The following is a 26,357-nucleotide window of genomic DNA, read 5'->3' on the forward strand; positions in this document are numbered from 1 at the left end:
AATGACATCGTTCACAAAAGTGGCAATACATGCTTAGGGGGTGTAATCTTCAGAATTACTAGTTCTCAATGCAGCCACTGGGCCAGTGTCATAATTTTCTAGACTTATGTTGTCCAAGTTGCCACGTCACAAATGCACTGCTAGTTTTGCTTGTCAAGCACATTCTGCCCAATGGGCATCTTGCACGTCTACAGCCACAGCTCTTTGCTAAAGCGGTGAAGTGAATCACTTCTTTGGAAGCAATTTACTACCCTCTCTTAAACCGTGGCAAAGTGTAACACAGCCAATCTGCTACACGTGCCTAGCGTGCCTACCGCGGCATCAGTGTAGGCCATGGTTCCCAGTGGCATCTTGCCTAGCTTAGCAGCCAGCTGTGCGACCCTGCTTTTCCTTCTGCCTCTGTCTTGGATGGGATGCATGTTTCTGGGTATGGGAGCGATAATCAGATGCTCTCTTATTTCTCTTCCCAGATCTGTTCTAGTGTTCACTGTGTTATCTACGATTACCCATTTCGCTAGCTCTAGGTATTTCCTGCCTGCGGGTGTGGATGTTAGCCTGTCGATTTGCGATGTTGTGACCGCTTCAGTCAGTTCTCTCCAATTGTTATGCAGGCCCATTTTCTCCAGTATATCATTGGACGCGGAAATGGGCAGCCCTAGTTTATTCACTTTGAGAGTTTTAATACAAGGGTCAGAACAAATTTGTCTCCTTACATCTATGCTGCAGACTCAACCTGCCTCATGATAAAAACGGGCTGCTGCTGAGTAGAGTTGGACGGCATTGGAGAGCATGCTTAACATACAGTCAGATGGCGTTTTAATGCTGCAGCAGTATTCGATGGTGGTGCAGATACTGCTATAGTAATAATAATAATAATAATAATGTTTATTTCCGTCATAACAGAAATGATGGAGGTGATGAGAAAAAACTGAGTTCTCACCATCTCTCAGGCAGCGGCATACAGTAAGAAACATTGCGCTCTGTACATACTGCACACATGCAGCAGAAACAAAAAGGAAAGTACAACAGAAGAATTAACAACACATTATACAACATTAACACACATAGTAAAGCAAAATAACATATAATGCAAGGCTTCATTCCAAAAGTGGTGTTAGTGCTGCTTATGAATAAGAATGAGTATAATTACATGCTTTCAATTATAAAATCTCGTACGGTGGAAAATGGAACATGAAAGACATGAACGTTTGAGTCAATAAATATGTTTAAAAGTAGCGGAGACGGTAATTAAGCATTTGGTGTCCGTAACTTGTTCGTGTAACAGGTATAGACCAGTGTGGTTTGTGACGTTGTGGGTATGGAGTCTGGAAATGCTGAAGTGAGGCGAAGTAAGTAATTGTGTTTAAGTGTTTAAGTAAGTCACTGTGAAACGTAAGGAATATTAATAAATGCAGCTTTCTATATCGCAACTTAAATGTCATTGTATCGATCGTGACTCCCAGGAGACTGAGTTCCAAAAATGGCTTCTTCCCCTTTCGTCAGGACATGCTGAACTGTTGAGCGCACTCATCTTTCGTACAACGCCGCATAATATGCCTAAGCGAATCCTGTGGCGATGTACCCCCAATTTTTGACAGATAAGCAACCTGGAAAACAAGAAATAGGTCATGTTTAGCATGATCATCTGTTGCTAGTAACTTGTCATCAGAGCTATTTATCTTTTACAAATGACCAGTTGCAAGGTTAAAATTTATCAGGAATAGCAAAGCCAAAATCATTTTTACTGTTTACCGGTACAGGTGGAAGCTACATAAAGAGCAGACATATTAACTACCAGTGCACGTTAAGGCTGCAACAGCTTGATGCTGTTGCTTGAGGTTAGCTGGCACTTGTCAAATGGCTGTATTATATAGTTAGTACACTAAAATATGAAGAACAATAAAATGAGTTCGCAGAATGCAGTGTTTGAAAGAGCAGTTGCTGCACAAAAGCAGATAATCTTTCAATGAAAACTAAGTTGTATCGTTTTGCCAGTCCACTTCGTTTCTTCTGCCGTCTGTCTTCTTGTACGGCAGCCATATTAGTGACGAGCAATAGTTACATCTGAGCTGTCTCACTAGCTTCATGCAAACGGCTACAATTATGAAAAACTTACCAGGTCAGTTCTTTTCTTAGGGTTACACAGCTCATTCTCCAGCTCTTGCAAACCTTCAAGCGATGACAAAGGCATCAACTTCAGGACATCGTTGTTGAGAGGTTCAGGATCTTCAGATGGCTGGCGCCGTAAGCTTAACCGCTACAGCATCTTTAATATTCTGCCATGTTCTGCCAGCTCCGATCATATCTCCTGTAAGGCCTTGAGCGTCTTCTTCTGCAGTGGTATTGAGGAAAAGGTGAAATGCGACTTGATGCTTCATACCATACTTTAGACGACTAGTTTTGCTTAGCAAATGACACCTCAACTTCAGAATGGTTTACTTGTGTATCCTGCGCTCGTTGAACACAAAGCAAAGAGTAAAGCTCCATTTTATTTGCTATGGGCTTCTGAGCTAAGCACATATTTAAGGAAACTGAGGATTAACACAACCAAGGCAAGCTTTTTTCAGTCCAAGATCAAGCAAAATACAAATGTGATAATTCTGGGTTGGGCCTGCACCCACGATGTAGCAGGCGTAACAAAGGAAAATAATAAAACTTCTACTCACTTGACTTCCCTGAACATGTCATCTTGCAGTTTTTTTGCCAGGTCTTGGGGGTGTGGTCGGAGATCGGTAATTTAGGCTAGAGGTGCCAGGTACATTGTCCACACGAGGCTGGCGATTTTTGGTAGCCAGGACTAGGGGCTGAGGAGGTGGAATAAAGCTTCCTTCTGGTTGCAGGCCACAACAAAATGATGGATCTGGCAGCTCCACAAGTGTGTTGCGGCCAAAACTCTTCTCACTGTCCTCGTTCGAAGACAAAAATTACACTGCTGGCCGCCGTCTCCTTCTCTGTATAGCACCGTCGTCCTCACTTGTAAGGTCAGAAGTGAAAGCAGCCACCTGGTGCTTTTGTCATGCGGCATCATATGTGCCTATAAAGTTATAAAAAGTAATTAGGGACCATGTTGGAAACATCAGTGGTATAATATAATGATCAACACTGTAAGAAACAGTAACAATGCAGATAGCAGTTTGCTTACCACACTCGCAGAGAACACGGCAATTGTACTCTTGCCAGTTACTTTTTGGTCATTCGGAATTTTTTATTGCCATAGTCATTTTACTGGTGTGTTTGTATGGTGGCTAGGCAGTCTTTTTTTCACTTCTTAGCTATATGGCTGGGATCACAGACACCTTATCACTGTCTTCAAAGTGGACTACGGAGGACTTCTTCCACACTGAAAAAGCCATGAAAATATTCTTTAGTACAGGGATTTCCAAACGTTTTTCCCCAATAACAGCCTTCAATTGCCCGGAGGGGCTACTTTGAGAGGCATCCGCCCGAAAACCTACAACTAAACCAACATTCCTACCCAGCTCACAAATAGCAACTGGAGGGTCCTAACAAGCACAGATAAAAGCACGTTTTAGCTTTGCACTGTTTTTTGCTTATATGTGTGTAGGAGGGGAAAAACTGCATAACGAGGTCCATATTGACAGGAACACACACTTGTGTTCTATGTCACTCATGCTCCATATAGAAAAATCTGCGGAAAGCTGTGCAGAACCAAAGATATTCAGGGTCTTAGATTGAATAGGTTACTGGAACAGGCTATCCAATCTTGTAAAAAAGCGGCAGCACAAGCGCGCACCTTCATCTGTGCTAATGGTGTTGGCTACCTGGACGATGTGCCCAGCTTTCATCTTGACGAAGGTGTCAGCTGCAAAAATGGTGTCTCTCATTTCGAGAGCACTGTACTGAATGCCTTTGAACCTTACAGGCAATGGTCTCTGAGAATGTTACCCAGGACAGCTTGTAGGGTAACCTTGACAACACAGACTGTGCTTTGACGCCCTGCTTCCTTCTCAGTCAATCGTCGAACAACCTGTTGAAGAGCTCGACCGTGCGTCTTCAGCGGCGTTTTCACTTCATGCAGATAATTCTCAAAAGGAAATGCTGAGAAAGTGTCAAGGGGGCCAAATGCTCTGACACCATTGGCTGTGTGCACCAGTGAGTGAACATTGTACACATAAATGCCACATCCATGAAGATCACCAGCATCAGGAGCTAACTCCTTGAGAAAGCGTTCTGCGGTCTCAGCATGTGTGGCCAAGAATTTCTCACTGACAAGGACTGCCACTGCTACACTGAAACTTCATGAAATGGCTATAAAGTCAGTTCTCCAACTTCCCCTTCAGAGCAACAGGCCCAGAATAGAGCAAGAAGTTCCTGAACTCCACTGCCTTCCATTGTTCTAGGAAAGGAAGAGCTCGTGGTCTCTGCTTCATGTCAGAAGGGACATGAGGATTGTATTCAATAAGACTTGCAGAAATGGAAGCCTTGGATGTGGAAGATATCTTCGACAGGCAAGGTCTGCTTGTCGCCCACTATATTCTGTACAAGAAGCTTTCACATTGTGCCCAAACAAACAAGGTGCATATAGTCCAGTGAAAACTGGCCCACCAGCCATATCTAGTAAGGGAGATTTTTCATGGTGATGAGCAGGCTATAGCATTCTCTTGAAACTTTAATCAGACCACAGAGGACTTCTACAAGCTGGAAAAGTAATCTTGCTACGTGCAGTTGAGTACACGCCTTTCTGGGTGAATTTTTCGCCACAACCATAATAGGCAGAACGGCTGATGATGTTCTGTGGACCCCCTGGCAACTGCAACACGCTGAACAGAATGAACAATTTCACTACTATGGTGCACAATAACTTTGAAAGCAAATACTTAAGACGTGGAATGGTTCACTAGATTGCAAAAGAAAAATTTTTCTGACAAAGAGAGTGTAAGTTTACATCACAGATGCAGTATGGTTAATGGGATGTGACCGCAAGCTAATGCCTGAAGCTGAAAGATATGCGGTACTAGGCCTGTTATTAAACATGAGAGGTTCTCTTGCACCGTACAACTATGTTCATGCGCTCAGTGTACTTTCCTGGGTGCAACCATGCATATACTAGGTGAGTATGCTGCACCATGTTTTGCGTGAATGCATAGGCTGGAGTGTCAGCGCGACCATTCAGATAGTATGCCTGTAAGATATTTGTGCTTTGCAATGAACGACGAAGATTAGATGCTAATATGGTTCAGTTCTGCATCATTTACTGTGCAGGGCTGTTTCTGTGCTTACTAGAAAGCTTTCATTCCTCTACAATTTTCCCAATTATTACCGAAGTGAATTGACAGATAAGGTCTTTTAAGCACTTTGTATATTTGAAGGTTTACTCCTGTTGTAAATCCATGATAAACAGAAGTGGACAAGGGAGTATTCATTCTCCTTCAGATACTTTACCTCCATTTATCAAGAACCGAGGCTTTCAAGGGTGATGGAAACCGAAATGAAGGTAGAGAAAAGATGTTTAGATTGGTAATGCTGAAGTTTCTTTTCTCTAGTTGTAAAATAGGGTGGCTGCCTTAGCATCTATAACTAAAATGAAATCTAATTGTACTAATGGAAAGTCTTGCCATCACAGGCCCATTCCACACCAGTGTCACCTAGCAACCCGATCTACTTTTGAAGGTCATGAGCAGGAGTCATATTAGAATGGGAGCATGGTGACTATTAAGCGGTAACCGTGTGAGGCGATATTCCGTCGCGATGAAGATGCCGTCGCCCACCGCTGTCGCTAGCGCAAACCGCACGAAGCGACGGGATTCGGCGTCGGAGCGGCGCGTTTTCAGTGTTGCTCGATTGCTGCTGCTTCAGCGTTCAGTCATTTTGCGTTAATGCGTAGAACAACGTTCCTAAGGCTCCATACATGATAAAACACAATAAAAACATTAACATTGTCTAATACGCAAAGTCGCGTGACAAAGAAAAGCGCGCGCATTTTTTCCTTCCTCCGTGAGCGCGCACTTTTTCCGTCTGCTGCCGGCCTCCCCAGCGTCGTTGTCCGCCAAGGAACGCCGACGGAAACTCGCAATGCTCAGAACTTTGCTCGTTCTGAAGCAGCTGCAAGCTGGGGCTCGCAGACACTGGGTGCGTCCTGTGTGGCAAAATCGCGCGGAGGAGAGCGAATACTTCACAGCGGTAAGCCAGCTGGATATGCTGTAGTGTGAGTGCACTACAGTTACATTTTCCCCTTGAAACGAGCTGTTTCATGTGCAGCTCATGAAGGATGGCGATGGAAGCTTATTCCACAAATATTATCGAATGTCTCCAGAGACATTTGACATGCTGCACAGCATGGTTGTCGAAAAGCTGTCGAAACAGCGGCTGTGCAGAGACCCGATCTCATCGGGGGAACGGCTTGCCTTGACGCTGCTGATGTGTGCTTGCGTGCAGCGATGTACTGTATGTCCGTATGTCTAGCTAGTCTAGCTCCAGGATGCAATCAAGTTCAATGCCGTGACCGCGGGCGATAAAGGCATGCTACTCGCTGAATCGTTCCTAAGCGCTTGCATACATTCACATTTCACGAATTTCCGCCACCCGAAAGACTCCATATTTTCACAATCCGCTGAGCATCATAAAGAAAAACACACTGATAACGTTCCAGTTATGAATGTCAATAAATGTAGACACGTAATCACGCGGGATCAACAAACGTCAGCACACGAAGTTTGCGTGAAAGAAGCTACAATGACAACTCACTGGTGGACCCGAGGGCCGCTGCGATGCGGCGTCAGGCGACATTCCTGCGCTGCTGGAACTTGTAGTGCGTATAGGACATGTCCCATAGCACCCTTTCTTGTTCAACTTCATTAATGAGCCTTTCATTAAATTCTTGTTGTTGTTGCAAGCCTGCCATGGTTAGGCGTTCGTCGGCTGCTGCTCCGTTGAAAAAAAAAAAACGACGACTTTCGCGCGCAAAACGGCTCGGAAGTTGCGCACCCGCAAGACCTAGCGTTATTGGCTAGTCTCGCACGCCACTTCCGGGCGATAGGCGAAATTTTCTGCAAACCCAGAAACTGGGCGACGCGATGAGCGACAGTGGTTTGGCGGCCGTCAGCTCATCGCGCGGCGTCGCCGCGAATTATCGCCTCATGTGGTTAGCACTTTAATCATAGACTTGGAGGTAGCTCAAAAATTGCCATCTGCACTGGCTGAATAGAATACTTTGACGAGTGAAACAGTGGGCAGCCATCTACTCATCATCACGGTTATGTCCATTGTGTTGAGGGCACGTTCCTGTCTTTGCTTTCTGTATAATTCCCGATCTGCATTGTCAGGCTTGAGGGCAGTGTTGTGACGCTGGTCTTGACTCATTATCATGGTTATGTCTATTTTGTTGAGGTCATGTTCCTGTTTTTGCTTTCTATATAATTCTCCATATATAGTGTCAAATTCTCAAATTCTCTGGCAACTTTTTTTGATGAAAGCACTGATGCAAGCTGCTGCTCCACTGGTAGAGTGACAAAGAAATTTCCCTCCATCGCAAGAGTACCTCCTCTATGCTTCTGGCCGCTCTGCGCATACGTCAGATCGACATCTTTCCTCTTTTTCAGATCTCTTTCATACTTGCCTAGCCGAAACGCCCAGTCGGGATAATAATAATGAAAAGGGAAGGTGTCCAGCGTAGTACCACGGCTGCTCAATGAAGAGCGCACTGCGGCCCGTCACATCTCCGAAAGACCCATATTGCGCCTAGTTCTCATCGCCACCACTGTGGCGCTACCACTGCGAAACGAGTCTGGGCAGAGAGCTGTGCGCAGCAGCCGAGGCAGTGCTTCTCGTTTAGGCTCTGCGCGGTAGGCGCTTTATAATTTTAGCATTTATGAGCTGCGTTTCACACATTATGGTGATGCCACGTGCAAGTTTGCTATTGACAGCGTGATAGCGGCATGTCACCATCACTGCGCTTTTCCAAATCGCACGTGGACTTGCGTTTGCGCACAGAATCAATGCAGAAGTGCGCTTCGCCTAGCGGTCGCCCATTCAGTTACGGCCGTTTCAACCACTCTAATAACTTATTACATATTACAATCTTGAACTTGGGACAAGGTTTTGGGCCACTTATTCAACATGCACTTTTTGTAAACTTATGTTTGCGGTCGTAACGTTCAGCATTACAGTTCAGCCTGTTGCTCCATTTTCGCTGGAAATAGTTTCAAGTGGGTACCACCGCGTAAATATACTGCTGACACAAACTGTTACAAAAGAAACAACACAAGACAGCCAGTTCAACCAGATGCCAGCAGGCTCAGCCAATGTTTTTCATTTTCTTTTGAAGTCACGTGGTGCACCAAAGGAATTCAAGCCTATTTTACAAGCGAAGAACTTTCTTCGAAAGAGGTTTATGAGCAAGTATGATTTTTTCCACCGTAAGATTGATGTTTCCTGCCCAATTGGTCAGCAATGGTCACATTAGTTTGGTTAGAAAGGCTTTGCAAAGGTCCTTGGTGTGACTGTGGTCTTCTCTCTCGCAAATCAACTCCGGACATTGCTCAGAATAGGGAAGAAGGGCCGAAACCAGCGTGTTGCTTAGCTTGCTGCTGCTTCTGACCTCTGGCCACTTCATCACCTTGCTAACAAAGGTGCATGTAAGCTTGAACAAGGCAACTATTTCCATTTTTGGATACCTCAGGCGTCCACCATCAAGATTCTTGATAAGTCCATAAATTTCTTCAGTTGGCTTTGCTACCTGCAGCAGGATTTTGCAAGAATCACAAGGCACCTGAAAACGAGAACAAACGGTTGGGAAAAGGGTGGGGACTGACATAAAATAAAGTTAATGACACTGGAAGGTAAGCACTCGAATATATTTAAACTTTGGTTATATATAAAATAATGAGAGTAAGGGTAGGCACTGAAAACAACAGCCAGAATAAAAAATGTTTCATGCAATTTCGTAAAAATATCCGTACCTTCTCTTCACATGCACGTGCAAGGTAACCAGCCAAGTATGCAATCGGTGCTAACTCTGTCAGCTGCTGGTTCACACCACACATGAATGAATCCAAGCCGACTCGAAAGTTCCCTCGCAGCAGACGTGATGGCAGCTGGCAAGGTGCGACTTTCATAATCACGAATGCCAAGTTTTGCCTCAGAGTTGATAGGTGCATTTGCAGACTTTGATGCCTGCAAGATGCCAACCTGCACAAAGCATGGGGAAATGTGTATTGTCTCCGTTTATGATCTTTTTTTTCTCAAATGGTACCTTCAATATTTTCTCTTATGTGAAAACTGCAGCCCTTACGTCAATTCTGTCATTCCCGCCATTGAATTGCCTTAAAGATGGCGCCGTGTCCTATATATAGGACACCAGGGCTCAGTCGTTGCAAGAACAAAAAAAAAAAGCAATGTTTGGCGTTACTCTTTGTTTTCAAGCTTTCACAAAAATTCAAATATTCAAAACAAACATGCCGGTTACCTTGAGGTGCAGCTAATACTGGGCATTGATTAATGGGTGTGAAAAGTTTTGAAACAGTTCTTTGTGCTTGATACGCAGAGGTGGAAGTTGCACTTTTCACACTTAGTTTTTGGCTTTCCTTTGCATCCTTCCAACTTTCATCCCCGTTGGTCTTCGGCCATGAGCGGCGAGTGCCCAACTTGATCATATCATACGCCATACTCTGGTCGCTGGGCTGTGCAATTTCGCCTTTTGAGTGGCTGCAGGGGAGAAGACGGTGGTCTTCCAAGTTTCCGTGGCAGATCAGCAAAATCAACTTTTGCTAGACTTTACCATGACACTTGGAGTAAGTTCTAGCAAATCCATCTTCTCTCTTCTTAGCCCTTGAATTTCGGCGTTACGCCTATACTCGAGCCACGAGTTAGTCACGGAGAGGTTGATAAAATGTTTGATAACTCGCAGTGTCCATTTTCAGCTGCGAATGAACATTCGGTACAGGCTTATCACAAAGTCTGTCTTGTCAGCGCCTCCCAAACTTTGGTTGTACTCGCGGAGAACTGCGGTTTCACATTTACGTATTTCCCATCTGCTTTGCTCCATCGAGGCACTTCATCCTCGTCATCAATTCCAAGGAAATCTGAGGCTAGGGCCACCGCCCTGTTGTCCAGCCATCTCGTGATGATGATTTTCTCATCGCTGCTTACCATGCAGTCGGAGGACCCTCTTCCCTCCTTCTTCATTTGGCCTTCTGGCTTCAGCAGGCATTTCTCGGTCCGGTTTGATCGGATGGTTTGTGGGGTTTAAAATGGGGGAGATAAACACGTTCTCCCCGTTTAAGGCGCGGCTGACACAGTTCAAAACCGCGCGGACCCCACCCCGTGGTCGCGAGCGCTACCGAGCGCACGCCGACCACGGCGGGCCTTGCTCTACGGGAACAAAGGAACGACACACTGGCTGACACAAACAAAGCATTTATTGCTATAACAACAATAATGCCAGCTAGCAACAAAATACACTGAGGAATCGAGGATGTCCGACTCACCAGCACGGTTACGAGCGAACGTTCGCCCACGGTAGGGCAAAGGGATAAACTCCGAGGCCCGACGGGCAGGCTCGGCGGGAGCAAGTTCCGACCAAGAGGCGCCCGCGGCGAAGAGCGGAGTGGCGCGCGGAAACGTCCGCTTGCGTTCCCGGTGCTGAGCAGAAGAGACCCCGTCGGTCCCCGCGAGCGCGCAGCAAAACGCCATCCGTGGCGCTGGTGTCGCTGCGACGCGAGCGCCCTCCCCTGTTAGTTGAGAGTAACCGAACTGAGAGGAGTGCTTTGCGGGGGAGCTAACCACAGGGAACTAGTGAGTTGAGGGAAAGCGAACGCAGGGGACGAAGGCGTCCCCACAGGTTCCAGCAGCATATATAGTCTTCTCATGAAGCACCCGCAAAACTGGCAAGGACGTGAAATAATGTCAAAAAAAGCTCGTGCCCAGCACCATCCAGTATTCGCCTCGCAAGATGGAGGACAAATGCCGCGGTCACTCCAAAGTCATTCTTGTCTGCTGGAATGAGTTCAGTGGCTGAACCTTGATAAACGAGGAAGTCGTAGATAATCCCCGAAGCACTGCGCACAACATGAAAACTTTCACTCCCCACGTATTTGGTTTCCTTTTAATGTGTTGTTTTATGTCTAGCTGTCTTTTAAACGGAATGATTTGCTCATCGATGCAAAGATGCTCCTCCAAAGAGATTTTTACACATCTTTCACGAATTGTGTCCAAAACTGTCCTGACCTTCCAGAAACGATTATTGCTGGTGTGGTCTCCGTTTACGTCAACAATGTGCAAGCAGTTTCTGAGCTTCTCGAGTCGGTTTCGTGACATTTTCATGGTCGAGAAAAGCTCAGTTTTGAGCGAACCGCGTCCAGTGCATGCGCAGCCGTGGGTAGCGAAAGACACCCATCGCTAAATGCAGTGAAATCAGCTTTCTTTCTGATTTCTTCTTCGTTTGTCTCAACGGATTTTCCCTCTTGATAAACAGAACACGTTTGTTTTCTCGGGAAGATCAACAAAAGCACTCTTCGGCATGTACCGAGAAAAATACGCATACGCTATCGGTAGACCATCAAGGTCATTCTCATTCTCGTCACCAGATGACTGAGGGGGATAAGTGGCTGCTAGCTTATTGAAAGCTCTCCTGCACCACGACCTTTTTGCCAGTGTTGCTTCGTCAACTTCATCACCGCTGGAGGCAGCCGAGAGCTCACATCCATGTCGTTCTCAGCGTCTTCAACCACCGACACGTAACCATCCTTCAGTGCAGCAAAACATGACATCTGGATCCTCGAGACGCAGATGTCGATTAATCAAGGCCGCTTTGCCGTTGATTAAAACATGCCGGTCAGAATTTTCGCCTCGGCAATAAAAAAAAACAAAAAAAATTAGGCATTACCAAAAAAAATGTTCTGCCCTTGCATGCAACAGGCGCCGGTGGTTTATAACCACTGAGGCCTAGTGTCCTATATATAGGACACACACATCGCGGCGTGCTGCGACAAGTGTACTAACCACACAGAAAACGTTCTGCAACTGTCAAAGCCTTTGGTGTCTTTGAAACAACCTGCAAAATTCTAATCACGAACACGTTCTTAGGTATGGAGTAAAAAAAATGGCGAAAATAGCACTTACCACTACAGCCGCCGTTCCCATCATCCACCATTTTGTTTGTTTACTCTCGGCGCGATGACAAAGAAGACGAAGGAGAAAGTGATGTCGGTGCTTATATGGATGTCTTGGGAGTCGGCTCAGTTCTTGTTACACATTATTGCGCATTTTAATGATTCACTGCCTCCATTTCCATATTGAACTCCTCGCACAAGAGCAGGAGCTCATCTTTGACTGCTGTCCGTTTTCTCTCTATGCACTGCCCACTCACACAACAGAGCTCGTAAAGACCTGGCGGGATTGAGTCACCGGCGTCATTTTCATGGCGCAAAATAGGTGCCAAGCCTTTCCTCCGCGCCTTGTGCACAGTAATGCATGCACTCTCCTCGCCACTTGGTTGCCAACGAGGTGGCTGAAAGCCGGTCTTTGCAGAACGATAGTGCGCTCCTCCGCATGGATTATGTGTTCACTGCATTCTGGCTGCTTCGAGAGTGCTGGGCTTCTCTGCTCCTCGGTCACAAGCGAGGTGGCGTCAACAGCGCCAGTCTTAGCACGGCAGAGGCGCACGCTCTTGCTCTCAACTGCGAATTTGTGCTGTTCTCATGAGTTTATGTATTGTTTGTGTTACGGAATGCTGAACCCAGGCCAAAGTAATGGGCCTGAAGATGGCGACCCAATCATTTTTTTGTCGGCCTGAAAGAAACTGCCCAGTAACGTCCAAAGTGGCCGCCAGGTTCAAAGGGACTTTGTGTATGCAGGCAGCATCTTACAACTCAAGGGCTTCTTTGCCATCGCTCCCCTTCCTGGAGTGGCCATCACGGGGTGGCCATTGGTTGTTTTTATTTTTAGTTTCATGCCAAGCATGTGTTAGGGCTCAGGATGGGCAGCCCTTGGCCTTGTTGGTTCTGTGCTTTTCACTACGGATGCCACAGCAGTAGTACTTCGCTTTCCTCTTTCCTCGGTTGCTCCATTTAGTTGCCTGGGTGCCCTGAGCGGTGTCCATGCTTTCAGAGGAGCCACAAGGATGTAGGAGCAGCATGCAACTGTGATCCTATCTTGAAGATACCCTCGGCCCTTGGACGCGAAAATGAGTAAGCTACTCAGCCATGACGGGGGGGGGGGGGGGGGGGGGGGCCAACAAAGGCAGCCGGCGTCGCCATGCGCTCTGGTTCTGTGTGCTCCCAGACGCCCTTAGAACATATGGGGTGTTATGTTTCGTCTTCGTCGTGTGGAAAAAACGGTGCGGCTGCAGCGAAATGCCGATAAATCACTGCAGGCACGCAGGCTGAACTCCCGGATTAGCCACGGAAGCGGCGACAATAATCCCACCCGCAACTGGCCAGCACAGCTCTGCAGTGCGCCTGGGGTTAGCCGAGTCCAGTCTGACAACAGCGTCTGTCTGCCAGGAAAAAGTTTTCAGTGAGCGTCTCCTTACACCGTGTAGACTTGCACGTAGCCTGGACCCTGCACGTGCGAACGCATGAAATGCGCGGGAACGCTGCTCGTGGACATTCCAGCGTCTGCGCAACGTGGATGGCATCTTCCTCCCTCTCGCAGTGCGTGGCGGGGGCGTGTTCCCTAAGGAGAGAGGGTGTGATGGGTGCCCCAGTGAACTTTCCACGACACTCCTTCCTCGGCAGGCCTGGCCCCCATCTAGGGAACCTAGGGAAAGAAAATGCTTTAAAAACTCGGCAGCGTCTCTCCCCTCGAGCGTCTCATCATCGAGCCTCTCGCCATCAAGCTCCTTTGTTTGTATAATATGTAAATTTACCTGTATAAAGTTTTTCTCCTTGTCTTTCCCGTAACCTCATCTCCGACCTCCCTCATTCCCTCTCCGGCGTGACCATGCTACCTGATCTGCAACAGGGGACAGCTGCTGCGGTCTCTCATGAGATGCCCTCTACTCAGAATGGCAAGCTTGGGAAGAAATCAGCCACCAAGTGACAATGGGGAGTGGTTGTTTGGTGCCCACCTTTTGCTGGTCGCAAGCCAGGCAATGGGTTGGTGTCAAAGGTCCCCAGCCAAAAATAAGTTTTTTTTTAGCAATGAGATGATGCAGATTATTTACCTAGCACTGATAAGAAGACGGGCAAAGCAATATACAAAACAATGCAACACATGCAAAGTGCTACTAGAGAGAGGCTACAGTGCAGCGAAAGATCTTGCAACAAAATTGCACCTGTGTATGAGAGAGACAAGCCAAGAGCAAATTTGTTCACCAGGCACTGTGGCAGCCTGACGACTGGAGTATCACGATAGGCTGTCTCGAGGACTGGCACGCGCTCCCTTGCAGGACCATGCCTGGGTGAGTGGTGTTGGCCCGAGAGTCGTGCGGAAGCACTTCTTCGAAACTGCTGTAGAACTATGGCACGGGGCTAAATGACACTAAACTAACTAACTAAACGTCCTTCCTATGTAGGTTGTGCTGTGTCTGTCACTTCAAGCCAAGGCAGGCGCGCACAGACACTTAGCATCAACAGCACAGCCACTCTCTTACCCTCCTCCCTAGGCACTTGTCACCATGAAGGTTCGAGTCACTTCTCTCCGACCTGGCACCACTGCACGTGAGTGAAGTGTAGAGGGCATCACTCAACACGCACAAGGTTTTGCGCTGTTCATGGGTCACCCAGGATTGTTTCTGCAGGCTTCTCTGTACTTCTGTGGCATGCGTGGACGAGATTCCTTTCGCGCTGCGCAAACTTTCCAAATGTGCGCAGATTTCTGTGACAGTAGGGCTGTGGTAAAACTAAACCAAAAAGGATTTGCATTTTCCAGTGACACTAACGACAACACTCCTCACCTCTTGGCCTTGGCCTCATAATCTGGAATTGCTTGGTTGGCTGGCGGTAGAACTTCAGCTGGCAAGGCGGTGCGGGGTTCCGGTGGGTAGCCTGTCTCTGGACCTTGGTGTCTGGTTGTACGTGGCTAGTTTGCCTTCAGCATCAAGCTCGTAGAGCAGGTCTCTTAGCACAAGCACTGCTACTGCCATGTCCTCAAATGCACTGAACATCATTGCGATTGCTTCACTCTCTATTTCTGTATTTATTTTGTTGGGCACATCATCATCATCAGCGTGACTACATCCACTGCAGGGCAAAGGCCTCTCCCATGTCTCTCCAATAAACCCTGTCCTTCGCCAGCTGCGGCCACTGTATCCCCGCAATCTTTTTAATCTCATCCGCCCACCTAACTTTCTGCTGAACCCTGCTATACACTTGCCTTCTCTTAGAATCCACTCCGTTACCCTTGAGGACCAGTGGTTATCTTGCCTTCACATTACATGTCCTGCCCAAGACCATTTCTTCCTCTTGATTTCAACTAGGATACAAATGTAACTAAATTTCGCTGGTGTCACTATCTGTCTAGGACGGGAGTAAAAAAACCAGAGAAGTACGTCTCCCAAAACAATGTTTACTGCAACAATCAACAACAACTACAAAACTAAAAATAAAAGTGTTACATCACATAGATAAACATGCAAAAATCTGGCAGAGTTCGCACACACAGGTAGTTTTAAGAATAACGTCAAGTAGTTCTAATTAGAGTCTTTTGAGTTCATGTAGCAATCGAATGAAGGATAATGAAATTCAGTCCAATCGGTACTTAAGGTGGATGGTGGTGAGGAATGTCGCTAGAGGAGACCTCGCCGGGACCTGCGGTGCGTAGCCGAAGGAGTGTCTCGACTTTCCGGATCATTGCCGAGATGTGTCGGCCTGAGAGGGCAGCCTCACTGCGTGTTTCCTTCACCGCCGTCAAAACTCGTGTCCCCTTGTCTCCCCTCGGGGCGGCTGCACGGAGGGGACGTTGTGGCATATCGTCCTCCTCGCCTCACGGGTGCGCTGCGCCCATGTATCTTCGCGGCCATGGACCGCACTTGCTGTCCCCGGAGCTGCACTCCACGCCGTCTGGTTTTCTTTGGTCTTTGTGTAAACGATTATTGCATCCGCGCAGACGCGCGCACTTTGCACCGTCTGCTTCACTCCTGCCCCATGGCTACATTGGCTTCATCCACTGCGTGTCAGTTTGTCGTCTTTTCCTTTCTTGGCGAGGCGTCTCGCACTCAGTTGTGACAAGTACTCCCCCCACTTAAAAGTTTTCCCACGAATGGTCACTCGCATAATATGCACAAACACGCATACACTACTCGCAAGAAACAGCACTGCTCACATAGTATGCACACAAAGAACAGCAAAGCACGTACAGTACATCGCACGGTCTGGCATAGTGTCTTTCAGAGACTGGTTCCCATGCGTGTAGGAAAGGTAGGGTCGGTGAGCAGGGAGAGACCGGCTTGTTGCACAGCTAACCATACCCGACGTCCTTTCGGTGTGTCGTGTGGGTAACGCCAGGCTGTATGTAGGGCGTTAAAGTCTCCCACGACGAGTAAGAGGCACTTGTTGGCTATGCGCTTTGCAAGTGTAAAGAGGCGTTCGAAGTTACCTTGAAGGCACTTAGGGTGGCTATATATACATTTAGGATAAAGATACTGTTCGCTCGAGCGTGTTGCGGCACAAGCTCAATAGACGGTGATCAATGTCTTCAAACACTATGGTATAGAAGATGGTGGTGATTGAACGACGAACCAGAAATGCTACCCGAGGGGGTGTGGGGGATGTGGGCAGAAGAGGAGCTTAGCCAGGGAGGGGGCAAGGATGTTGGGTCCTGTAGTACAAGACAGCATTTGGTGGATCACGTTACGCTTCTGGCCAAATCCCCGGCAGTTCCACTGCCAGACTGTAAGATTATGGTTTGGAACTGTCATCATGACTATCTATAGAGGAGGGCGCTGTAACGGGGGCTTCGGAGCCCTGGATTATGGCTGGCCTGTCCTTCCGGTGCTTTGGACTTCTTGCGTCTGTTTGGGGTGAGATCATGCTTTGGGAGCCGGGACTCAAGATCGTTACAGCGGTCAGAGAATCCTTGCGTTAGCACGTCGAATCGGTGGGGAAGAACAGCGTTGTCTTGTGTTATGCGGATTACCGCGTCTTTGAAGGGTGCGCATTCCTGGTTGATGTGAGTTATAGTGTCCTGCAATTTTGCCTCAAAGCGAGCTGCAAATGATTCAAGCAGGGTTGGTATGTTGTTTAGTGACATGGGTGTGGAGGGAGAGGGCGTTGTGCACGGAGGTGAATTAGTAAAGGGATCAGGGTCAGCCTCCATTGCTAGCAAATCAGGAGAGGAATTAGGCTCGGAGTGGGTGGACGAGGTATGGGCAGCAGGTGGGTTGGGAGGTGGAGTTTGGGATGTGGTAGGAGCGGGGCCAGGTGGAATGGGAGATCCAGTGGCAAGAGCACTTAACTGGGCTTCCGGCTTGGCGATATGTTGACGAAGGGCGGCGGCTCCTGTTCGGGTTAGTGTAGCTTCTGCTTTGGCCACTGCTGCGTCCTCCTGCGATTTCGCCAGGGCGTGTTGTAGACTGGGAGTTGCTGTCAAGGATGTCATGTGTCTGTGTGAAGAGGGCGAGGTGTCCCAGACTTGTTTCAATGGCACTGTCCAGGCTTGTTTGTGTTGGTTGGGCTGGGTGAGTCCGGACAGCAGCTATGGAAAATTTTCCCTGGATAGGACCAATCCTTGCTGCTGCGTTTGTGGGTGGTTTGGCTGTTTCCATGGCTGGTGAAGGTTTCGTCCCTTGCAGGGTCCCGTGCCTATCAGGTGAGGGCCCTTGCACAGAATGCACTTGGGCATGCAAAGAGTGTCTTGTTCAGAATGTTGTGTTCCACAACGGGTGTAAATATTGGTCTTGGGGCTTGAGCATACGTCGTGGCGGTGACCTGGCTGTCTGAAGTTAGTACAGGCATCCGGACAGCCACGGTATGGGGTGCAGCGGTGGATGGCTGCCATGTATTTAATGGAGTGAGGGACTGTGCTTGCGTCGAAGGTAATTAGGATGGAGTGTGTCTTTCCCATGCGTCATGCTGCTAGTATGGTGTACTCCGGATTTCTTTTGACCAGGTCTTGGTAGAGTTGCGTTGGCGTTTTGTCATCATAGGCGTTCGTGATGACTCCTGTGGTAGCCCCCGGTGGGGGTGCCACGTATACGCCGCGCACGGATACGTTTTGTCTCCGACCGTGAGGGAGGTCAGCTAACCTGGGACCTGTTAGATTATAGTTGCAACTGGTCAGAGTTGCAGAAAAAAATGCACTTTATATGAAATATTGAAAGTATTTGCACCGGTGGATGTTTATTCCATGATGTAGTTACAGCAGTGCTTGCTGTGCCAACTGGTGCCATCACTCTGCTTTTATTGAGTCCTGAATTTTTTTGCACAGGATATTGGCCCGGTGTTTTCATCACAGCACTTCTGTCACTCTTATTAACTTTCCCCCAGTGCTCAAGGGTTGCTGAAAATAAAATGGCACAATGTCAGTTGCGAATGTGAGCGGCATCTATGAGCGGCACGTGCGACAACTTCCACCTTTTCTGGAGTCAGCCTTGGTTTGGCTGCTTCAGCCCTGCCCCTCTTCCATGGTGCAGTACCACCCTTCACACTCCGTATAGCAAGGCCCGGCTGAGTCGAAATCGCCTGGGCTGTCTCTTTCACGAGGGTGCATTTCCTGTGCGTCATAATTCTGTCGGCTTGCACTTTTGAAAGTGTAATACCATTCTGGAGGTGAAGCTGTAATCAAACATTTTATGCTTAAAATATCAGCCTGGAAAATGAGCTGGCTTCACAAGCAAGTTCACTTAGTATAAGGATTGTGCTTACAGAGCCATCAAGGAAGGTATGTGAAGTCTGCAGCAGGTTCCTTGCTGGTCCCTGAAAGTTCCACCCAGTTAAACGGTCAAAACGGTCAAACCTGTACTTTTCAACGGTTAACAACATAGAGACAATAGCGCATGGGCTAGGTAGCTGACAATTCTCTTAATGTCTCCAGGCAACTCAGCTGTTGCAGAACCACCAGCTTGAGGCAGCCGAGTAGAGGGGCCTGTGTGACAATACGTTGTGTGCTTCACTAGACTTTTGTACTCTAGTGCCCTATCTACCATCGCATTGACTGGCAAAACTTAGTTTTCCTGCACAGGCTACATATGGTACTGTCAGCAACGAATAAAACGCAAGCAGGAGTACTGAAGTGCCAACATAAAAGTACCAGTATATTAGTTCCTGGAGAGGAAATATAAGTGAGTTTAACACTTCCAAAATACAGTTTTTGTGCCTTCGAAATGATATTATCCCCCGCTTGATGTTCCCTCGTCTGAAAGGTTCTCGGCTCTCTGTTCATGGCTCAGTTACTTTAGTCGCATTTCATTTGTTGCTAATAGTACATGGGGATTAGCGTCATAAAGTGACACAGGCTATGATGGACACTGTAGTGGAGAGCTTCAGAATATTTTGGGCCACCTGGGGTTCTTCAGCGTGTGCTGACGTTGCATGGTAGATGGGTGCCTTGCTTTCGGCCCCCATTAAAACATGACCACTGTGGCTGGCATCGATCAAACCTGCATCCTCGGGCTTAGCACTTGAGCGGCCTAACCAATGAGCCACTGCAGCAAGGCTGTACAAGCTATAAATACAGAGTAAGTAGAACTGAAATCATAAATTTCTAATGGAAAAAGGACGTAATTATAAACTCACCTGCAGTGGATGTGCTGGCAACGGCTTTAAGTACGGGTTGTCTAGCTATAAATAAAAGGAGCAGAATAAGTATGATGCATTTCGGTACAAAATGAACCTGCAGTAATGTCTCCGCACCTGTTCTTAAGCAGTCCGGCTCAGCAACATATTGTACTAGCAGCCCACCACTTTCTGTATACAACAACACAGTAAAGGTCATGCATCTATAATCCATTCAGCTGCTTGCAGCGTCCAACTTATCATCTTTTGCAGATTTCACCTCGGGTTCAATCTGATGCTGCATATAAAGAAAATTATGAGTTGAAAGTAAGCTTAGTCAGCTGCATGCCTTCTTGCAAAAAAAACAAAAAACTACCACATAATCTGCGACTGTCCTTAACTCAGGACGAACTGGCGGGCTAGTTGGTTACACATCTCAAAAATTTTAACGAGCGCACGAGAATGAAACGAGCACTGAAAGAAGACACACCACAAAGCGCCGTACTGCAACTGATTTATTTTGCATGCGAAGCGCCCAAATTTATGCAACGCATCACTGACACTCGTGGAAAAAGAACAAACATAAAACAAACACCACGGTGATACGTCTGGCTACTCCTTGATAGCGGTGAAGGCCGTCGAGCCAAAACCAGGTCACGTCATAAACAAGAAAACCCAAACATTATCGAGACAGAGTAAAACACGTGGAAGGGCAACATTTAGCAACAGCCGTTACTGGGGCATTAATGTTAAGAAATGACGCTCCTTTGCACTTAACTGCACAGAAGCAAAGCTGACACAATTATCCTTAAGTTTATAGATTTCACATGCTTCCATGATCTCCCTTGTGATTTTTTCCGCACACCTGCGCAGAACTGTTATGTCACCTTTTCAAAATGCACAAGCAATTTGTGCTCTACAGGTTGTAATGTATGACAAATGTCTGGAAAGGTTTACTTAGGAAGTGGTATTAATGGCTTGAATTTGGTTTCTCTGAGACTGAATACAAGAGACTGAAAATTTTTTTTCAGCAGAGATTTTCGTTCATACAGCGGCTTTTCCCTGAATGCGCGACACTTCCGGAAGGGGTGAGGCTTCCTGTGCAGAGGACAATACTTGGTTGTATCACGCCACTTCTTAATGCATTTGAGGGAGGATGGTCAGTGCTTGCTTCCACGTCCATCACTTACACTGAGATGGGCGTTCTTCTCGGGCTGCCATCCGTTGCCCATCTGTCTGCTCTCGTGAGCCTTGAAGGGGTGCTGCTTGCGGAGCTGAGTTTGAAGCTAGGATCGTTTCTCGTTTTCGCTTGGTCCCTGATAAAGCTGGCAAAGAACGAGAAAGGGGGAAAGGCGACCTGATGATTCTGTTTGTACTTGGAGCCTTTCACGAACCACATGTCTTGCAAACGCTGGGACAGCTTTTCTACAATGGGGTTTACCCCTCTTGCAGTGTCCAGATAGGAGATCATGGTTAAAGAATGCAGCGCTAAAAGACAAGGACAAACGAAGAAGTGGACAGGACTAGCGCTGGAGTTTGTCCTTGTCTTTTCGCGCTGCATTCTTTATCCGTGATCACTGACCAACAAGCCCAAACAGCCACTTTAGTTCAGATAGGAGAGCCCAGTCAGGTGAGGGTCACATTTTGCTGCCTCAACTTCAAGAAGGAGATCTCCCAGTTCTCTCAATTTCTGTGTCTTTGTCTTTGTCGGTCAGTCTGGGGAAGCTCGAAATTCTTCGAAAGATGGCCTCTTCTATAATTTCTGGGCGACCATAGCATTCCTCAAGTCTTTCCCAAACTACCTTTAATCCGGCTTCTGGGCTGTCGACGTGCACGGAACGCAGCCTCTTTGCGTAGCTTGACGACTCGGTTCCGAGCCATTTCACGAGAAGGTCAAGTCCCTCGCTTGCCGTGACTTCGAGAGTCCGAGTCATTCCCTTGAACGTAGATTTCCACGACCGGTAGTTTTCAGGGCAGTCGTCGAACTTCGTAAGCGAGGTACTCACAAGGTCGCGTCGAATCAGATACTTTGCCATGGCGGTCAGTTCAGGGGCGTTAAGCTTCATCTCCCTGATGACGAGCAATGTTCTGCATGATGCCTTGGCTGCGAGCGCTTGGTGTGCATGGAGCGTGGTCTTCAGGTGTTTCATTGGCGTTCTGACAGACCACTTTGCAAGAGACTGCAAAACAGTTCTCAAATGTGACGATTGTGGCTACGATCGGCATGCCACGGCGCTTCATGCTGGAAATGTCAGCCACAAGCCTCCTGTAGCTCAGAACGATGCTGAAGATGCAATTCTATACAAGGATTTTGCACTTGAGGTGTCATCCAAGTGCACAGAGGTCTGCGGTCAAAGCAACGGTGTCAAATCCTGCTCTAAGATCTGCTTGGTGAAATTCAGTCATCTGACTCAGCCTCACAAGACTGCAAAAATGTATGCCATCTTAGACGACCAGAGCAACTGGTCCCTTGCAAGAACAGAGTTCTTCGACATTTTTGGACTCAATGGTCACAGTTCCCCCTACACACTAAGGACATGTGCTGGAACTACAGAGGCAATAGGAAGAAGGGCGTCTGGCTTTCTCATAGAGGGCATTCATGGCTCCGTGAAGCTTCCCTTGCCAACGCTTATGGAATGCAACGAAATGCCTAACAACAGGACCGAGACTCCAACACCGGAAGTGGCATTGCATCATCTCATCTCAGAGCTGTTGCTAAACTCATTCCTTGTTTGGACCCGGAGACCAAGATTCTACTTCTCCTCGGGAGAGACATCCTCAGAATACACAAGGTTCGACAACAGTGCAACAGACCGGCTGATGCACCATTTGCTCAGAAACTGGATCTGGGATGGGTCATCGTAGGAAATGTCTGCACAAGTCGAAGTCGCACACCGGACTGTGTCAGCAACCTCAAAACAGACGTCCTCGAAAATGGACGTCCCTCCGTTTTCGAGTCATGTGAGAATCATTTCTTGGTCAAGGAGAAGCTCACTGCCATGCAGGGGTCGACACACTGCTTCCAACCAGCTCAGCACGCTGCTAGGTAACACAGCTATGACGATGGGATCGCTGAAACGCTGTTCCAGACAACGGAGGTTGACAGCAGACCTTCCCTTTCTGTCGAGGACAGGAAGTTCTTGAAGCTGATGGACGACGAGTTCTCAAAGGACGAATCCAACTCGTTCCGGTTGCAGTCATGCGGCAGTCACGGGTAGATGTTACGCCAGAGAGACCTGGAAATATTTTTTGTTTGCGAAAATTGCACAGCACGTAATATTGAAAAAATAAACTTCGCTTTCACATGCATTTCTTGGTAGCTGGAACAAAATAATATGAAAACCACGAGTTTTCAAACAAGTAACTTGTGGACTTTTGAATAACTGATAGTGCAATACTAGAGTGGTGTGAGCTACAGGCAGACTTCAGGTGAAGGCGAGATAGCCCTGCAGAGCCTTTAACAATAAAGGTGCCTAGGTCCATTGCTTAAGTAGTGAAGGAAATGTCCTGCTGCAAGAAAAGTAACAGCCTCGACTGAATAAAATTTAGGATTTTTTAAGAGCCAGTGTGTTAGTCTGTGGGATAAACACCTTGAGAGCAAACTGTCGACACTTAATTTAAACAGGCTGCAGCCATTGCAGAGAACTGATTTCCTGTCAAACACTTACTCTGTACAACTGGGAGAACACTAGGCACAGCCAGCTTTGTAAGCTTCGTGTGGCCAGGGTCCATGAAATCTTTTGCAGTGAAATGGCTGGCCGGATTTCTTAGGTCATCTCTTCCAGTGTACTGCTATCCTGCAATGGCGATGAAGTCCCTAGTGTAAATGTAATTGCTTGATTAATATTCTTACACTTGGTACCACAAGGTGTTTGTACCAGAGGCAGTTAATATAGCCACTCTTTAAGGAATAAAAAGTAAAGGAATAAAAAATTGCGGGGGCTGCAGCAAGCTTATGGTAGGCGCTGACCAAAAAGCATAACTTTACTTTCTTGAGGTGGTCTTGAATTAGCATGTACAGGATCAATCACACTTAGAGGGAACACGGCTCCGCGTGGCCACGTGCATGCGGAGTGCCGTTGCATCCAACCCGTTCGTGAATCAATGCAGAGTGGCGCACGAGAAGAGGGACCTCAACGTGGTGCTTCGTGTCATCTGCTCCTTTGCATGGGTTTGCCACCGGCTTGGTCGCAATAGTGCTCCACGTGTGCGCAGCCACGCGGAGCCGTGTTCCCTCTAAGTGTGATTGACCCTGTACACCACTTGAAATAATACGTGTCAAAGCCAGTATTGAGAGCCCTACTTACTTATCCTTTTTTGCCACTTCTTTTACGGCTTATCTAAAATAAAAATAAAAATTGTTTAGTCGCTCTGCCACTGCAAGCATTCCGAAATAATCATTACAATATTTAGTAACCCGTAATGGTAATAATTTACAATACATTAAATTTAAATGAAGAAGCCGTTTTGCCCAAGCCTTCCTATTATGAAGCTAGTGCTAGAAATGTGAATAAACGATTTTTGTTTTCACCCTTACTGCGCAGATAGTAAGCGTAAAGAAATCCAAAACTTAAGAAAACTCAACACACCTGCTGTCTCGTGGTGTACGAAAGAAACTATTTCCTGGCTTCTTGTGCGTTCTGCCATTGTTCTGGCACCACAACACAGAGCAGTACACAGACACAGTACATGGAGCATGTGGAAAAGGAAGAAACTCCTAGAGAAGTTTGGCCACATAACCAGTGACTGCCACAATGCTTTCCTCGAGTGGCACTATGCATCCCGAGATGGTGTCTTCTGATCTGCTGTGCAATGTCTCTTGGAACACACACCGAAACAAGATCATACTCATCTGTCACACATGTAGTGACCAATCAAACTATGCTATGCCCAAGTACAAGCTAGGTGAACGACAGAAGGATTGAAAGACAACTGTAACTCTCAGTGTCCATGAACTTTCACCTTCAAGTTGCAACGGTGGTTTCAGTTGCATTTGTCTTTGATGGGATGCAATGCAGATTTGAGAGCTCACTAGGCAGTCTTTATCAGTGCGGTATGAAGTGAAAGTTGGCTTCAGTCATTATATCACACTGCCAGCAATAAAGAGTGGGCAGTTAGCGCCCGTCCTGTGGTATGTTTTTTTTTGTGTCCTTGTTCCTTAGTGCTGAATGAATGTTATAACATTAGATGTAGGGTTGTAGAAGCAAGAAAGAACTGGCAGCCTTTATGCTGAGTACAGTAAAAAAATTACAGGTAAAAAATTTGTTGCTGGTAAACATATTTTGCACAGTATATGGAAGAATAGCCTTTTCCAAATACCACATATACTCGGCAAACTTAGCTACATGACTCTGGATTTGCAGGAACAACAAATTGACAGAAATTTGTCAGTGCACAGCAAACGTTGACGATTTTGTCTAGAGGTGTGAACTGGTGTGCCTGTTTGGGAGTCGCATACTTTAGTGGCAGAACAGATTTCATTATGACATACTTCTTACGAACCAATCCTATCACCCTCTCAACGTGAATTCTGACATTTGCAAAATTTCTCATTGCCTTGACATCTACTGCTGACAATTGTCTTTTGCCTTTGTTGAATGCAGGTATGTGGAGCTTTGCACAGTACAAGCCTACACTGTCAGCAATATCAAAGCCTCTGTTGGCCAGTACCATATCACCATGAGATAAATGGTCAAGAATGCCGCAGTGATCAGTAATATGTTTGTCAGGGGTCCTCCCTCCCCAACCATCGCAAATAAAGGTGCTCACTCCCTGAGGACATATTCCTGTAACAAGGTACCCATGTGGGCTAGTTGGTGTATATCAGACATAACTTCACCAGCGAAAGAATGAGACACGAGGAGAAGAAGAACACAGGACAACGCTGGACTAACAACTGAAGTTTAATCGAGAAACGGCCAACCTAGGTCACCAGAAGACGCATGCGTATCAGACACACCAAACAAAACAAACAGATACATAAGTGGCAGATCACCGAGGAATGGATACACGCTCCAACACTGGCAAACAACAAAATACAGATATGTCTATCAATCTTGCACGCGCACACTTCTGCTTAGGAAATTAACTTCCTTGCTAGTGAGATGCAAGGACGGTGCACTGATGCATGTGTCACTGCCTTGCAGCCTAATATGAAAGGCCTCAAGGATTTCCCTCTCCTCCCTGTTTTTCCCTTTTCCAATAACAGAAATGTTGTTAAAACCTGGAACACATTTTTTACAACTCCTGCAGTGACGTAGGAGAGTATTTGGATCTGACGAATTTTTCAGAGAATTATTATGTTCGCGTGCCCGGTCATTAACACATCTGCCAGTTTGGCAGATATTCCTATGAGGTACTTGGCTGTATTCCTAGATTTGCACTGGGACCAAGTCTGACATCTTGGTTACAGGGATGACGGCCATTCAAGCTTGATCTCAAAGCAGTCGACTATGACCGCTACCTTCTCTCCGAATGAGTCAAAAAAGGCTTGAGGCAATCGTCCTTAATGCATGCCTTGAGGGCCATGAAATGAGAGGCTTCAGTCTGCAAAATGCAACATGTAGCCATTTGTCAAAATATCCAACATACAGTTGATTCTGATATGTTAAAGCGATAAGCAAGGTCCTGGTATGGCAGGTTTAACTTCAGCTTCATTACAAACACTAAAAATTCTTGAAACTTTCCTAATCAGTATTGTGGTGTGTGCTTAACAAACGTCTCTAGGAGGTTGAACACGGCCATTAT

At 46.9% G+C, this 26,357-nt stretch overlaps 1 protein-coding gene and 1 pseudogene across 1 annotated transcript in view; one reads left to right on the forward strand and one right to left on the reverse strand.

Annotated features, from left to right (window-relative positions):
- LOC149332960 (BTB/POZ domain-containing protein 1-like) overlaps window positions 1-26,357 on the forward strand; it is a 123,667-nt gene that overhangs the window by 11,447 nt on the left and 85,863 nt on the right. The window lies entirely within an intron of this gene.
- On the reverse strand, window positions 18,253-21,760 carry LOC149332962 (uncharacterized; annotated as a pseudogene).

The sequence above is a fragment of the Amblyomma mixtum genome, chromosome 8 (assembly GCF_055824585.1).
Source record: "Amblyomma mixtum isolate Tamu chromosome 8, ASM5582458v1, whole genome shotgun sequence".
In the NCBI taxonomy this organism is placed as follows: Eukaryota; Metazoa; Arthropoda; class Arachnida; order Ixodida; family Ixodidae; genus Amblyomma; species Amblyomma mixtum.